We start from the raw sequence: 18,556 nt of genomic DNA on the forward strand, positions 1-18,556 counted from the left end.
TGACAATATCTCCCTTACTGTACGTACTATTGGCAATTATGTTTATGAAAAAATTACTGTAATTCCCCTAAAGTATTTTTCGGCGTTCCAAAGGGCGTAGTGCTTTCCTAATGACCAGTGTGACTTACTCCAGGTGAAATTTTGACAATATCTCCCTTACTGTACGTACTATTGGCAATTATGTTTATGAAAAAATTACTGTAATTCCCCTAAAGTATTTTTCGGCGTTCCAAAGGGCGTAGTGCTTTCCTAATGACCAGTGTGACTTACTCCAGGTGAAATTTTGACAATATCTCTCTTACTGTACGTACTATTGGCAATTATGTTTATGAAAAAATTACTGTAATTCCCCTAAAGTATTCTTTTCGCGTTCCAAAGGGCGTAGTGCTTTCCTAATGACCAGTGTGACTTACTCCAGGTGAAATTTTGACAATATCTCCCTTACTGTACGTACTATTGGCAATTATGTTTATGAAAAAATTACTGTAATTCCCCTAAAGTATTCTTTTCGCGTTCCAAAGGGCGTAGTGCTTTCCTAATGACCAGTGTGACTTACTCCAGGTGAAATTTTGACAATAACTTGCATACTGTACTTATATATTATTACATATGTTTATTACATATGTTTATGTAATAAACTGTAAAATATGGAGATTATTGATCGGCAATCTACTGATATTCCTGCCATTCCTGGATGTCAAATGTTGAAATTTCTGGCAAATTTAAACCACTGAATTTATGGAAGCGAATTTGTAAAGCGAAATAAAGACTGAAAATTCCCTGTCGAATATTATAGGTTGTATTTTTAAACAGAATGAACATTTTGGAATTGAAATCTGAAAGGTGAATATGGATTATAGAATTTTTAATAATGAAGACGTGTGTGAAATGTTTTGAATTGAAATATTCACAGCTTAAATATATAATGTTGAATTTCAAGCCCTTAAAATACAATGCATTGAAATGCAAGCAGGGTTGATGTAATTCATGTTTGTTTGTTTTTTCCAAGTAGTGAAATTCAACAAGCTTTTTTGGTTTCAAAAACGTTTGTCATTATTTACTTCCATGAAAAGACAGCCTATGTACAAAGGTTCTGGAAATAAATAATGTACAATGTGGGATATTTTGTTTATATTAAGTAATTGAAGGAAAAATATATTGTCTGTTTTATAAAGGAAATTATGGGTCGAGGATAATTTGCCTGGACTAATGGCAAGTGTGAGGAAAGTTAAACAGAAACTTAGTGAAAACCCCTTATAATAAATTTAGCATTTTTTTTTTTTTTTTTTTACAATACTGTTGAAAGGAGGAGACCAAGTCAGATGATTAAGTAAAACATTTTTTATTTCTTAACAGAAGACAATCAAATAATAAATGAAGTGTAAAATTAATTCATCCATAATCAGGATCAAAACACACTCTGAGTATAATATTCTTGCCTAAAGATAAGTAAGTTGTTTGAGAGATCTCTCTTTGAAAAGACAGGTTGTGAAAGAGCAAGGTCTGAGTCCAAGACTGACCAGTACAGAAATTTTTCTCCCTCTTATGCAGATGCTTATCAGCACAGGGCTAAGTTCTTCTTCCTAAGTTCAAAGACATATAGTTATTTGGTGGTTTCACACCATGGGGGGTACCACATATTGTACCCTAAAGGTGTCAGAAAGTTGTTTATTTTAATGTTCATATTAATACAATACACAATACAGAAGTACTGCACAACATGTCCCTTCTGCAAGATGTTTAGCTAAGATAACATTCATTTGTCACTTTATTCTGAGACATTTGAGCATTTGTGGTCTGTCTATGGAAACTTACAGAATTTTTACTAAATCTAAACTAAACTAAATCTAAACAGCAAGTACAAAAGTTCACCCTAAGTTGATCAGCTACATTTGAGGCATATAGAGAGAAAAGCATCAAACATACATTTCAAATGATAATGATGGTAAACACAACAAAATGATAGTAATGAGAAACACATCAACCTGATGGTAATGTTTCTTAGAATATGATTGATTATATTTGGTTAAATGATATTTAAGATCCAGATGATAAAATGCTAAAACATTTTTTTTTTTTTTTGCTTCATAAAATACATACATATTTCTTACAATTGAAACACACTTTTAGCATGAGCTCCTCTAACTAAATAGCTTACAAACACAAACCACAAATCCATGGTTCTTCTTCTGGTGGCAGATTAATTTTGAGACACTTGACATGAAACCACCTCTGGCATAATTCACACTGAACCTGGAAGGAAAATAGGACATGTTGTTAGATGTATTCAGAAACTGTTGTAATTATGAAATGTATTTGGGAAAACCCATGTCTTCGCTTTCAACAAATAGCCAAGAATGGCATAGTGAATACCCAGGTGACGAACTTCTCTTTTTGGTCCTTTTTGCCATTTGTCTTTGTGTCTTTTTGTCCACATACAGAGCAATACTCTCTTGACACTGTAATTATGATAATGTAGATAATTATACTACAACACTCTGTCTCTGGAAATAAACTGTTCTTTCAAAATAATTTACCAATACCTGATGCCTGCAAAATTACTTTGGCCACATTTTTTCTGGTGTGGCACATCTCCTCCTCGCTGGGTTTTATATTGATGCTCTCAGGAATTTTCGGAAAGTGTTCCACCACCTGCTTGGCCATCTAGAAGCAGAGCGGTGAACATTAATAGTCTCATATGGGAAAAGGTGAGAACATTGTTTATGTAAAGTACTTTTCTCATCATTTACCAGCATCACAAAGACACCACAGCTGGAACCATCCTCCTGGAACGAGTGGTGGATTGTGCCAGGCTTCCACACAGTGTCCACCCAGTCTTTTCTTCCATACAGGTTTCCTCTCATCCTGAAATATTCCCTGTTGTAGGAAAAATACAGTGTGTGGGGTTGTGGTGGTCTTCAGCAACATCAATATGCTAATATACCAATATTGGTGTTATAGATCTAAAAAGGTTACAACTTTTTTAAACAACATAACATACCCAAATTTTGTGCATGCTTCTGTGGCAAATTCCATTTCATTTTTATTCCATTGAGGGTCAAGTACGAAAATGGTGTTAGTTTTAGCATGTAGATACTAAATATAACAAAAAAAAAAAGATTAATTAGTCATTCAATTAAATGTCTGTGAAAAGATCAAACATGTATGTATGGGTGTATCCATGTTAATCTGTAATAGCTCATACAACACAATATTTTAGTTTTTTACTAATAAGATATTTTTACTTACCACAAACCTCCAGTGCATGCGTGTGATATTGACAAAAGATATGACCCCATCATATCTCTCGAAGTTGACCTTTATATCAGAAATGTAAATGAACTGTACATTTGTGTACTGTAAAATACATGTACATATAAAAATGCAGAATCATAAGTAGTTGTACTCACTTTTTTCAATCCTTGCCGTATGACCCGGTCTTTTGTGTCATTTAAAATGACACCTGTAGTGTAATGGCTTAGCTGGTAGAGATTTGCACCCTCTGAATTCAGTACAGCTCTTAAATAGCACTCAATCGCCTGAAAAAAAAAGTGATAAAGCATTGCAATTATTCAATTTATTTAAATTAGTACATACATTGAGAAAAAAACATTTAGTACCTGGCATTTAGTACTTTGTCTTAGGTACAAAAATATTTACTTGTACAATTTTGTATTTACGAAATATTTTTGTTATGATATGTATACCTCTCCGAATATCCATCTATGCGGCCTTAGTGTTAGGAATTCCTTGTGATGTAACAGGAACTCCAGATTCTGATCGTCAGACTTCACAATGGCTACAACCAGCTCATTGGGTGGTTTTGTCCATAACATGTCAATCTGTGAATGTTACACACTTCATATAGTAAATAATAGGTTAGCTGAATATATGCAATAAATAGTTTTATTTGTTTTACTAACTTAATTACCTCTTCCGCTACAGGGAGTGCCTCTGCAGGAAGCTGAGTTGGCTCAGGACTTGACTGTTTCTGGCTTTTTGCCACATCTTTGTGGATTCTTCTTTTCTCTGCAGGAAAATGAGTTGGTTCAGGACTTGACCGTTTCTGGCTTTTTGCCACATCTTTGTGGATCATTCTTTTCTTTTTCTGGGGAACAGGCATGCTCTGTGGAACAGAAAAGAATTTTGATTTGGTGTCTGGGAAACGTTCTTCCTTCTTCTTCATCCAAGTTTCTTGACACTGATCAAGGTTCAGAGGTGGCTCAGGTTTGACCAATATCTTTTGAGGAAGGTTATGCTGAATGATATTCTCTGTATATCTTGCTTGCAGAGACTCATTCATTTTTCTTATGAAGGTTCCTGGTTTCACATTTTTTTCTTTCTGCATTATGGAATGTTTGACAATTCCAAACCACCTTTCTATGTGACAGTTGGTATCTCTTGTCTTTGGTAGTTTCAATGTTGTCACTAAGTCCTGTTGACGAGATTCATACCCAGCCAGGTCTCCCAACAGCAAGCCACTCCAAAGAGGAAAAATGGCAAGGTAGGTATCAAAGAGGACAGTGAGGATGCCTGGACAAAAGTATGGGTTGTCCTCATTTGCCAAACATTTCTCATCACCTGCCACTTCTTCCTTCACCTCTTTCATGATCTGCTGGAAGAAAGCAGTGAATGGTGATCTGCCAATGATGGTCATTGCATGTCTTCTCTCTTCACTTTCACACATTCCCCAGTCTTCAGATTGGGTAGTTTCTTCCAGTGTATCCTCTCTGGATCTTGAAATTACACTCTCCAAAACACACAGACTTTCTTTGACAAGGTTTGTGTTTTGTGGGGTTGTGAGCAGGGCACAAAATGCACGGAACACAACTCTTGGTTCAGTCATGGAGCTGGCATTTTGGAGTCTTGCGAAAGCATACGTGGCAAAGTCTCTCAGTCCTTTGTCATCTGTTTGCCTAGAGATTGCCTGTCTGACAGCTTTCAAAATGTGCGCAGAGCAAATGTGCAAGACAGTATATGACTTCATTTCATCCCATGATTTTTTGCCAATGCAGAACTCGTATGCTCTGTCGAGGTAAGAGCTGATGTGCTCTTTGTTGAAAGCAAGCATCACACTTTGTATTAAAGCCCAGCTGTAATCAGTCTCGACCTGGTGAACTTTTATTTGTGTGTATTTTGACAAATGCAATGTAAATTGCATGAGCCAAAATGTGATTGGTGGTACTGAGTGATCATTGGAGAGCATTTCACAAATGGGAAGAGGTGGTGCATCTCGAGCATTTCCTGGAAGAGCGAGTGCGTAGTACAGCACACGCTTCGGCTGGTCAGGTATTTTTGACACAACTCCTCCAGTGGCATCAAGATAGAGCGACACAGGAGACTTACTTCGCAAATGATGCACAAGAATGCTGATGCCACGCTCTGTGAACAAATGAACAATGAATGGATTCATACTGAAATGCTGTATGTAGCCTGGTATTTTGAAGTATTTTATGTCACATTCCTTAAGCAATTTCTGCATCAAGTATATTTCTATCATGACGTCGGAGTGAACGGACATATTTTTCCTAATTTCTGAGGCAATTACTTTCAACACTTTTTTACTGAGACATTCAGTCATGTTCCCGGCCAGGAGTTGCTCGTTTGGTGTTGATTGTAGTGTGCTGTAAAAATACTGACTGGGTCCATGCGTTAGGGCCTTTGCTATTTTTCCTCTTTTTATGATGGTTGCTGGCCTAGCCTTTTTCTCTGAAAGTTTGTGGTGTATATCTCCAGTTTGTTGGACTAACATTTTCACATCTTGACCCAGTGCAGCAGGATTGTTTTGCATTGTGAAAGAGTATTTGGCTGGGCAAGATGGGAATGTGCAGACTGCCTTTATTTGTAAATATGGAAGGTTTTTTTTTCTGCTCCAGGGTCTCTTGACATGTTGATATTTGAATGAAAGAGTACAACATGGATTTTTTTCTTTAAAGCTGTCATACACATGGTCTGTCCAAGGTGGTCTTAATTGTGAGGACCATTTTAGTGGCTTGATCTCATCCCACGTTTTTCTTGTCATAGAGATAACACATTTTTTTTTTACTTCTGGACATTGTCTCTGAACATTTACTCCAGGCTCTCCCTCCTGTACCTTCGTGGGCTCAGGTGTACTCTTTAGACCCTCCGAGTCAGCGTCTGGCTCCTGGGTAATAGGTTGTGAGTCGAAGTCTGTCTCTCTTTCCAAAATCTCTGTGTCATACTGGGTTTCCACGTCTGCCACTTCTGTATCTGTGGTAAATCAGTTTAATTAATCAATTAAATCACTTTTCCAATACAATACATTTTTTGTTATGTGCAAATTGTACCAATCATTTCATATTGACCCTACATTTTAATAAATGGAAAATGACTGAAAATGTTATATATTTATTATGAATAAACAAAATATTAGGACTTGGGATGCACCAAAATGAAAATGTTGGTCACAAACCGAATTTTTTTAATTTTTTTTTTTTTTTATTAATTTATTATTTTTAATTATTTTTTTATTATTGTATTGATTTTTCAATTGCTTAAGCACAATTTTGAAAACAGGGCCCGGTTTGTCAAAACACAATTAGCACAATTATTAGCCCTACACCAAAGTAGCACAACACTTCAGATCATTTGCAAAATGTAACACTTCAAAACTAATACACGACTTCATAAAAACAATATTTTGTTACCATACGAAACACACACATTTCATATGACTTCAATCTTTTTGAACCAGTTACACACTGCTGTTGCTAACCTAAAATACTTTTAGCAAGTCTAATTCTCAGTGATTAGTGTCACGGGAGAGTGAGCGAGAGACTAGGATTCAAGTGCAGAGGAGATTTAATTAACAAACACAGACAAAAATACAGAAAACTCAGAACTCAGATAATCAACAGACAGGAACATCAAAGACAGGTAACTCGGACAACGAACCAGCACAAGACTACAAACACAAGGAGGCTAAATAGGGGAACAACAAAGGAGGGTAACGAGACAGACAGGTGGGACAAATTAACCAATAATCAGATAACAAGATGGGAGGGGCTAGACAATAGACAGGAGAGCACATGGCACAAAACAACAAACACCCATGTGCAGCACAAGACAGAACAGACACGTGACATTACCCCCTCCTTAAGGAGCGGCTACCAGACGCTCCACTAGGGACGGGAGGGACAGACCAGGGCGGGACGGGAGGGACGGGGGGCCAGGTCCAAGAAGGGAAACAGAAACAGGGGGTAACAGACTCAAAGGGGCCAGGGTGACACAGACAGTACATCGGGGGAACAGGGCGAAGCAAACAGTCCATCTGGTGGCCGGGGCGAAACAAGCAGTACATCGGGTGGCCGGGGCGAAACAAACAGACCGTCGGGCGGCCGGGGCAAAGCGAACAGTCCATCCGGCGGCCAGGGCGGAGACTTTCCCTCGGGCGGCCAGGGCGGAGACTTTCCCTCGGGCGGCCAGGGCGGAGACTTTCCCTCGGGCGGCCAGGGCGGAGACTTTCCCTCGGGCGGCCAGGGCGGAGACTTTCCCTCGGGCGGCCAGGGCGGAGACTTTCCCTCGGGCGGCCACGGCGCAGGAACTGGAACAGACGCCAACGGCTCAGGAACTGGAACCACCGGCTCAGGCACTGGAACTGGCACCACCGGCTCAGGCACTGCAACTGGCACCACCGGCTCAGGCACTGCAACTGGCACCACAGGCTCAGGCACTGGAACCGGCACCACAGGCTCAGGCACTGGAACCGGCACCACAGGCTCAGGCACTGGAACCGGCACCACCGGCTCAGGCACTGGAACTGGAACTGGCACCACCGGCTCAGGCACTGGAACTGGCACCACCGGCTCAGGCACTGGAACTGACACCACCGGCTCAGGCACTGGAACTGGCACCACCGGCTCAGGCACTGGAACTGGCACCACCGGCTCAGGCACTGGAACTGGCACCACCGGCTCAGGCACTGGAACTGGAACTGGCACCACAGGCTCAGGCACTGGAACTGGCACCACAGGCTCAGGCACTGGAACTGGCACCACAGGCTCAGGCACTGGAACTGGCACCACCGGCTCAGGCACTGGAACTGGCACCACCGGCTCAGGCACTACCGGCTCAGGCACTGGAACTGGCACCACAAGCTCCGGTTCAGGAACAGACAAAGACACAGACAAAGACACAGACAAAGACACAGACAAAGACACAGACAAAGACACAGACAAAGACACAGACAAAGACACAGACAAAGACACAGACAAAGACACAGACAAAGACACAGAGACAAAGACACAGACACAGACAAAGACAAAGACACAGGAACAGACAAAGACACAGGAACAGACACTGGCTCCGGCTCAGGAACAGACACTGGCTCAGGCTCAGGAACAGGAACAGACACCACCGGCTCAGGAACAGGAACAGACACCACCGGCTCAGGAACAGGAACAGACACCACCGGCTCAGGAACAGGAACAGACACCACCGGCTCAGGAACAGGAACAGACACCACCGGCTCAGGAACAGGAACAGACACCACCGGCTCAGGAACAGGAACAGACACCACCGGCTCAGGCTCAGGAACAGACACCACCGGCTCAGGCTCAGGAACAGACACCACCGGCTCAGGCTCAGGAACAGACACAGGCTCGACGGCGGCCATCTTGACAGAGGACACAGGCTCGACAGGTGTGACGTGGACACTCTCGGCGGCGGCCATCTTGTCAGGGGACACAGGCTCGGCAGGCGTGACGTGAACAGTCTCTGTAGCGGCCATCTTGTCCGAAGACACAGGCCCGGCAGACGTGACGTGAACAGACTCGGCGGCGGCCATCTTGTCCGAAGACACAGGCCCGGCAGACGTGACGTGAACAGACTCGGCGGCGGACATCTTGTCCGAAGACACAGGCTCGGCAGGCACCACCGGAACTGGGACCACCGGAACAATTATGGAGGGAACCCTTCTCCTCCTCCTGTGTCTTGAGACCACCGGAATTGGGACCACCGGACTCGGGACCATCGGAACTGGGACCACCGGAACTGAGACCACCGGAATAGTCACAGAGGAGGTCTTCCTTCTCCTCCTCCGTCTCCGGACCACCAGACCACCTCCTCCGATCTGATCACCGTCTGACATGGTGCTCTCCTCCTCCAAAGTCCTCTGAACACATCTGGAGAAATATTCAAATAGGGAAATGGAATTTCCCTTCTCCTCCTCTGAAGAAAAAATCTCGCTCCGCTGAATCCACATTTTGGCTGGTTCGTTCTGTCACGGGAGAGTGAGCGAGAGACTAGGATTCAAGTGCAGAGGAGATTTAATTAACAAACACAGACAAAAATACAGAAAACTCAGAACTCAGATAATCAACAGACAGGAACATCAAAGACAGGTAACTCGGACAACGAACCAGCACAAGACTACAAACACAAGGAGGCTAAATAGGGGAACAACAAAGGAGGGTAACGAGACAGACAGGTGGGACAAATTAACCAATAATCAGATAACAAGATGGGAGGGGCTAGACAATAGACAGGAGAGCACATGGCACAAAACAACAAACACCCATGTGCAGCACAAGACAGAACAGACACGTGACAATTAGAGTACTGTAAATGAAGTACACAGAGAAAGTGCAACTATACAATAGTTCACCACAAGACCAATGCTGCAGACTGAGGAAAATATCATTGATTTCTCTCCATATACCCAAATCAGTCAACATGGAGAATGACAACAATGAGAATGTCCCAGTTGTCATGCTACTACAGTAGTGTGCATAACACTGTTAGCTCAGCAAACAACAGACAAACGTAAAATACTGTATCCAGTACAGGTTACAATTACAGTAAATAACAACAACAACAAACATAAAAAATAATCTGACAATATTGTACAGAAAATACTACAGTAAACATACTATACAGTATCTCTTCGCCTGGATCTGGGGCCTGTTTCAGAAAGGAGGTTAAGTGAAAACTCTGAGTATGTTAACCCTGAAATGAGGGTTTTCTGTTTCAGAATGGGAGGTATGTTAAACCTGAGAAAGCAGAGTAAGTCAAGCCTGTTTCAGAAAGAGAGGTAACTTATACTCAGAGTCAGTTACCATGGTAACTTACTCTGTGAACCTAACCTGGTTGGGAGCAGGTTTTCTTCAGTAAACCCAGAGTTTCTATCGGTCTCCTCCCCTTTTTTAAAGAGGAAGTGGAGTTTAAACACCTCATTCATTCTTTCAGTACATTTTTATTAATAAAAATAATCTTTTATTAATAAATAAAATATTACATCCATACTATGCTATACTATAAAATATACACCCATACTATGCTCAAGCCTTACTTGACTGAATTATGTTTTTATATTTAAATTTCAACTGCTGCCATGTTCTTTTAATACCTGCAGGATTGCCCCTACATGAAAATTAAAATTAGGTTGAATAACATACTGTTCTTCCAGTTTCACCTCTGATATTATAACAGTTGGGCAAGTTACTTGTATTACTAACTACAAATGACATCTTCAACAGTGTAATTAGATTAATGTAATAATGACTATCTTTAGAAATTATTGGTCTACTTATTACTAATTACTAAATCCCACGTCAACCTTAAACACTTGAACAATACAAGGAGAGACAAGAAACAGCACTTTTAATGCTTTCAAATAAACAATATACAATTGCATGAATTATTATTGAATTGACCAAAGTGTGTAGAGGGAGAAGGTTACATTAAAAATATACCTTTTAAAAATGTATGTTAAATAGCCTATACAGAATTGTTCTATAGTCTAATACAATTACATCAGATTTAACTTTAAATTACAGAAGAATTAAGAGTAATCCCTTTAATTAAATTACAGTATTTAGATTACTTGGTAATTAATTACACCCATCACTGTATAACAGTAATTAAAATGTGAAGAAATATGCAGACCTCTTTTTGTCTGGCGCTGTTGCCATGGTGACTCATAATATCTGTGCTCCATTGATAATGGCTTTTTATATTTGTGGTGCACGCGCTAAACTCAGAGTCAGTCAACTCAGACTTGATTGAACTAACTAATTTCAGCTGTTCTGAAACCAAAAACTCAGAGTTTCCCATCTCAGGGTAAGTCAACTCAGAGTTCAAGTTTTAAAGGGATAGTTCACCCAAAAATGAAAATTCTGTCATCGTTTACTCACCCTCAAGTTGTTCCAAACCTGTATGAGTTTCTTTGTTCTGCTGAACACAAAGGAAGATATTTGGAAGAATGTTTGTAATCAACAGATCTCAGTCCCCATTGACTACCATAGTAGGAAAAATGATATACTATGGTAGTCAATGGGGACTGAGATCTGTTTGGTTACAAACATTCTTCCAAATATCTTCTTTTGTGTTCAGCAGAACAAAGAAACTCATACAGGTCTGAAACAACTTGAGGGAGAGTAAATGATGACAGAATTTTCATTTTTGGGTGAACTATCCCTTTAACTCAGAGTTGGTTGAACCTCCATATTGAAACAGGCCCCTGGCCAGAGAATTTCATCAACATCACAAGCAATATCCTCATTAGCAAGACAACGCGGGACAATGCTTAAACCTGATTGGTGTGTCTATACAGTTTAGACATCATGATATACTTCTGTGTCTGATGTATACAAGTGTGTTTAGTGTTTTGCAAATCACTGTGTGTTTAGTGTTTTGCACAAAAAACAACAACTTGTATACATCAGACACAGAAGTATATCATGATATCACTTCCTTGCAATTCCAAAGCACTGACTGTCAAATTACCACACCTATATGAGCCACTCTGTTAAACCATGGGCGTAGGTTTAGGGGGGGGACGCTAGGTACTAGTAGTCCCAATCAATATTTTGAGATGACAAATTTGTCCCCACCAATATTTAGCAAGCTCCTTTGAACTGCTATTTGGATCTTTGCGCTGCTATTTGGATCGATTCCAACGGCCAAAACAACGACAGTACAAGAAACGCCGTAATTTGATTGGCGGCGGTGTATCTGACAGGCTACACGCGCGGGCCGGGACTACTTTTGTGCTTGCACTGGCAGCGAGCGGGTGGTGTAAGTAGGCAAAATAACTAGCCACACAAATAAACTAGCAGTAGTAGTGACTGACCAGGCTTTCAAATGCAGATTCTACTGTGGAAAATAGTATTGATTGGTGATAGTATGTGTTACCATGTTGTTACAGTTAAACCTAGCAGCAGCAATCTTTCAACTAAGGTTAAGAGTATTGATTAGGCTGTGCAGCACTGATAGACTCATAGAAGTCTCGCTATCATGATAGAATGCTACGTTAGCAAGTCACTGAATGTTAATTAGCTGACCTTAACTTAGAATCTTGCAGTCAACATAAACAGTGGATCTGAGACATTTTTCGTTTCTACATTCTATTTATGTAATGTATTTGTGAGTGAGTGTAGCCTAAGAATGTAATATTTAAGAATAGAATATATCAATAGAATTTGATATAGAATAGTAGATACAATTTTAGTATTAATGGAATACTGTAATCATGGATAATAATAATAATAATAATAGATAATAATAATGGATTTGTTGTGTTGAATGCATACTATGATACGTGTGTATTTTATTCATTTGTTCATTATTTAATTACATATAGAAAACTCATTCCAGGGGGAGGGGGAGGGGGATGTCCCCACCAAAGCTGAGGCCAAACCTACGCCCTTGTGTTAAACACAGCCGTCAGGTGCACAAACACATGACTGCTAAACTGTAGACACACCAATCAGGTTTAAGCATTGCTAAAAGTGTTTTAGGTTAGCAACAGCAGTGTGTAACTGGTTCAAAAAGATTGAAGTCATATGAAATGTGTTTCGTATGGTAACAAAATATTGTTTTTATGAAGTTGTGTATAATTTTGAAAAAAAGTGTTACCTTTTGCAATTGATCTGAAGTGTTGTGCTACTTTGGTGTAGGGTTGTGCTAATTGTGTTTTGACAAACCGGGCCCTGTTTTCAAAATTGTGCTTAAGCAATTGAAAAAAACTGTAAACATGTATCTTGCATTGTTTTATGTTGAACTGATTGTTAAAAGAACTAAATTGAAAGAATATCATACTGTTGTGTTTTGGTGATTAAACCAAATGTTCTCATTACATATTACAATAATCTTGTGTTTGAAACAATGATTATGTGGACTGAAATGTGTGTGAAAGAATGACTAGCTCTGTTACAAATGTGATCAGTTTGGATTTATTTACTAAGACACCAGTATTTTAATACTTTTGTTATCTTAAACAAATAATAAAAAATATTTAAATAAATAAGCACACTATGACACACTAAAGAAAAAAAAACTTTTATTTATTTTAGTATTGTGATTTAATTATTTTACCTTGATCTGCGGGTTGGATTTCTTCAGTCTCATTGTGATGGTGTGGGGATTCCACAGGTGCTTCTTCTGCTGCAGCTAGATGTACTCTTTCTCTCAGGCCTCTGCGGTTATGGTTCCAGGCGACCCATAACCAGTGGCGATTTTTTTGTGTGTCTTCATTAAATAAATCTATGGCAAGCTGGGACCATATCTCTGAGGAATATTCAGTGTTTATATTCAGAATATCAGCTTTCTGCAGCTTCTTTATCATAGAATCGATCCCTCCTGCCTTTTCCCATAGATCTGATCTTATAACTTTTATGCCTTTTTTATACCTCCCCATTCTACAGTGTGAGAGATCCAAGTCTGACTGTGCTGATCCTAGGTCCAGGTTCAGGTCCACTTCCCTACATATTCAATAAGGTCTCACTAAACTTCTGTCCTTTTCTCCATCTCACTGACTATCTGACCAGCACAGAGATAGTCATACCTTGTTTCAAAACTTTGTCATGGGAAAGTTATGTGATGTTTGAGAAACATATTACCCTATCTTGTGAAAACACAGCACCCAGTCAAAGATTTAACAACAATCACACAATTGTGGAAAAACAGAACAACTGTTATCAAACAATTCTCTGTAAGCCTTAGTTCCTCTGTATATATGTACAGTGGGGAGAAAAAGTATTTGATACACTGCCGATTTTGCAGGTTTTCCCACTTACAAAGCATGTAGAAGTCTGTCATTTTTATCATAGGCACTCTACAACTGTGAGTGACGGAATCTAAAACAAAAATCCAGAAAATCACATTGTATGATTTTTAAGTAATTAATTTGCATTTTATTGCATGACATAAGTATTTGATACATCAGAAAAGCAGACCTTAATATTTGGTACAGAAACCTTTGTTTGCAATTACAGAGATCATACGTTTCCTGTAGTTCTTGACCAGGTTTGCACACACTGCAGCAGAGCTTCTGGCCCACTCCTCCACACAGACCTTCTCCAGATCCTTCAGGTTTCGGGGCTGTCGCTGGACTTGCAATAAAATATCATGCAATAAAATCCAAATTAATTACTTAAAAATCATACAATGTGATTTTCAGGATTTTTGTTTTAGATTTTGTCACTCACAGTTGAAGAGTACCTATGATAAAAATTATAGACTTCTACATGCTTTGTAAGTGGGAAAAGTACTTTTTCTCCCCACTGTATATGTATATATATATATATATATATATATATATATATATATATATATATATATAATATTATTATTATTATTGTTATAAAGCTACAATATAAATTGTTTCACAGCAGCTTCACAATTGTAACAAATTAAAAATCACCTGAAAAGTATCTTGCCCAACATGCAAAAAGTGTCTATATTCAGCTCAAGTCACTTCAGTGTTCATTCAGTTCAATAACTGTAACATTCATCAATTGTGCAAACATACTGTACAGTGTATTTGTGCACATACATGTACGTATGTTTGTCATACGTACATGTATGTGCACAAATACACTGTACAGTATGTTTGCACAATTGATGAATGTTACAGTTATTGAACTGTCCTGTACACTGCACACTAAACAAGCAAAAGATACAAGATAATAATGTTTTACATTTTTCACATCTATGTGGAGTTTTGGTGTGTTTTTGCTTATCATTAGATTTTTGTGTAGAGTTACTATGCAAAAACACCATTTTTGAAAGAGTTAATATAGTTTTGAATGATATGTTTGCTTTTGCAAGAGATGTCCGATGTTTTGCATGTTGTGTGCATGTTTTGTGGTTTTGTGTGTAGAGTTTCAAGAAATGGAGCCATAGTTTCAGAAATTGTGTGAATTGTATCTCACTGGGACAGTACTAAAACCTTTGGAACATGGAAAAACATTTTAGGTGAATTACTGTAATTTTTGCTTACTGTATCTGTAAGCAATTTGAAAATAAAAAAATTTAATGACTGAAAGTTATTATAAAGTGTGTTAGGGGTTAACAGTTTAGGACCCATGGACCAGATGTTTGAAAAGAAGACCCGGAGTCAGAATTATAAAAAATTGAAGAAAAGTTTTACTGAAGATAGTTTGCAGTTTCATCAGCAGAAGTTCAGCTTCAAGACTCACACAGTAGTTCGTAGGCCGCCCCGCTTACAGTTACAAAGATCACAGCAGTTATACCATTTCCAAGGTCTAAGCTACGTCATTGCTTACAGGCTGAATGATTCTCATTGGCTAAGAAATTCATGAACATAATAATTTTCCACACATATACAGATAGACAGAAGCATATCTCCATAGATTATGGCGCTGACACTCGGACCCTGATGTTAGGCACGTCGTGACCTTCCAGGTCGCAGATTTGGGTTGCTGGGTGCCAGCATGTCTCGAACAACAACTCAGTCACTCTCCAACAATGCCAGTGGTTCCTTAACCTGTAAGCAAGAAGACTAACACACACACCGACACACAGCTTTTCCAAGGTTGGATTTGGCCAGGCTCTAACTATAAACAGGAGTCTTGTCTCAAAACATCAAGATAACAAGTTCTTTCTCTCAAGGATAGGACACTTTATTCTAAATGGAAACTATAGGCTTTAACTGACAAATGGTACCTTAAACTATAGACTTAAATGACCCCTATGTGTTTTAACATGTTGAAGACCTTTCTCAAACACAGAACAAGTCCCTATTTAATTTCTGGAAGCTGGGATAAATAGGCAAGCAATGTTACTGCATTCAGATATCAAATACTGACATTAAAGAATACATGAAAAGAACATTTCACTAATCACACTGGTAACTTCTATAACAAAGTAAAATCTCCAGAGAAGTCATTCAACTCATTTGATATTTAGAAGGAAAAATATTGATTAATACCTTGATGATAATCACTCATTACATATACATTGAAGCAGCAGTGGATTCCAATCCACTCCCTTCAAGTGTTACAGTTACAGAACTACCATCTAAATATTCTCGATTCATTCTCATTATTAATGAGCAAAAAGGAGAATAATGTTATGCCTAAACATTCACTATGAGAATATGTTGTCAGAATGTTCCCAGAGTTTATTTTGAGGCTTCAACCTTGAGGGAATGTGCGTGTGTGCGTTTGTGTGCGCACCTGTTTGTGTGTAAATTGTGAGTAAATGTAAATACGAAGGTTCACATCGCTCTTGTCTGAGGCCTGTGGTAACTTTCCATTGTTATGCATACTTTGTTTGAGAGGGGGGGGGGGGGGGGGGAGAATAAATTAGCTCTGGGAAAGACGGGCAGTGCCAGTCAGTGTATAGAAGCTGACCACGCAGCGACACAGGCTGGACTTGAATGACCCAGATCAATTAAAGCCACTGAGAGCAATATGGAGCTACACAGACGACCATGGCCTCCTATGAGACATCCTGGACTCTGTGGTCTGAGAGCTACTACATGCATACTGGTTGTTCTGTCATTATTGATTGTTTTACCGCTGACTCCAAAAAAAGGCAGTAATCCTGAGCCTGTGATGATGATCAATGGTACTGCTTCAGCCAACCATACTTTGCGACCGAGACGAGTACGAGAAACAGCAAACGATTTTATAGCAAGCTTATCTGAGTCCTGGATGGACCATCCCAGCCCTCCTCATCCATATGCTACGAACCTGTGGTGGAGACTAACCAACCATACAGCAAAGAAAAGTGGGTTCCCGAACTGTTACGTGTGCACACAGTTCCCACACAGCACCGCTGGAGAGGACTTGTGGCCGCACCAAGATCACAACACATCGACCTTCATGGCTGTGGTGGCTGTGGCAGCAACTTTGTATGACGACAACAAAACTATGACTTATTTTCACAACAAGGAATGGAGAAAGATGAAAGTGGTAAAAAGACTGTTTGGCAAGGTAGCAACTGTTCGGGACATACCAACTAATCTCACGTGTTACAGCAGAGTTGCAGGAATTAAACCTTTAGGGGAAATACCAAAGAGTAAATGCAATGTAATCTACAAAGAGAACGACATTAATCCTGTCATTCGAGAGCGCTGTTATAGATGCGTATATCATGGCATTTTAGGGCCCGTTTTGAGACCGAGACAAGCTTTAGTAGCTTTCCAATACTTGATTTCACACGAAGCCATACGTGCTGCCTGTGATGCTGCTTGTGTAACTGTGCATGTCCCAGACGAAGATGGTACAGGAGTAGTAGAAAATTCCTACTGGCTGTGTGGGTATGTAGTATATTTGTCTCTGCCTAGACAGTGGACAGGAACATGTGCTCTAATTCAACTGCACGGAGGAGCAATGGTTATACAGCACCAACCACATGAAACTATGAGACGAAAGAAAAGGGGACTGCTTAACATTGTGAAAGAGAGCCCAGTGCCAAAAAATCATCACATCTGGAACATAGCTGAGAAATTGCTGGCTTTCTTTGTTCCTGGAATAGGTGTTGCATCAGTAATGCAAGAGGTACAGGTAACCAGGTATGAACTGATTTCTTTCATAACCACCACAAAGATTATGATGGAAGGCATCAAGGAGGAGCTGAGAGGACTGAGACTCACAGCTTTACAAAATCGTTTAGTGTTAGACCAGTTAACGGCATCACAAGGTGGAGTTTGTGTGATAGTGGGAGAAACTTGCTGCACATACATTCCAGATAATGATGTAAAAGGCCATATCATAGAAGAAGGGATAAAGAATTTGAGCTTCATGGCAAAGACTCTGACAGATTGGGAAACTAATACATCCTCTTTTGGATGGGGATGGGGATTGGGATGGTTTAAAGGTATTTTTACTAATGTGACAAATGTGGTGATGATGATAATTTCGATAGTTTGTTCAGTCTTGTTGATCTTGTGTTTGTGGCCATGTATAATGAAATTGATTAGAAATGCTGTGTCATCTACGTTCCAACACCAAACGCATCATTATGATTTGCCTTTCTTAAATCAAAGACCACCATGTGTTCCTAAGCCTGTGGAATATGACACTGTATATATTTCCAGCAATAGTAGCAGTCAAGGCAGCTTCAAAACTGATCCCAGCAATAGTAGCAGTGAAGATGACACTGAAACTTAATTACCTATAGCGTGACAAGGTAATGATTAGAAGGATAAGAGCAGATGTTATCTGTAGATAACTGTCATAAAAGTTAAAGGGATAGTTCACCCAAAAATGAAAATTCTATCATTGTTTACTCACCCTCAAGTTGTTCCAAACCTGTATGAGTTTCTTTGTTCTGTTGAACACAAAGG

The 18,556-nt window shown here is 39.6% G+C and overlaps 1 long non-coding RNA gene across 1 annotated transcript; it reads right to left on the bottom strand.

Moving 5' to 3' along the window:
- Nucleotides 1–3,469: 3,469 nt before the first annotated feature.
- LOC309494282 lies at nt 3,470–4,377 on the bottom strand. The gene is made up of 3 exons (XR_014204283.1): nt 3,932–4,377; nt 3,708–3,842; nt 3,470–3,539 (listed from the first exon to the last, which is right to left on the bottom strand). It is a non-coding gene; the product is annotated as an uncharacterized lncRNA (long non-coding RNA).
- Between the last annotated feature and the right edge of the window lie 14,179 nt (nt 4,378–18,556).

The sequence above is a fragment of the Leuciscus leuciscus genome (genome assembly GCF_965113295.1).
Source record: "Leuciscus leuciscus genome assembly, chromosome: 3".
Taxonomy (NCBI): domain Eukaryota; kingdom Metazoa; phylum Chordata; class Actinopteri; order Cypriniformes; family Leuciscidae; genus Leuciscus; species Leuciscus leuciscus.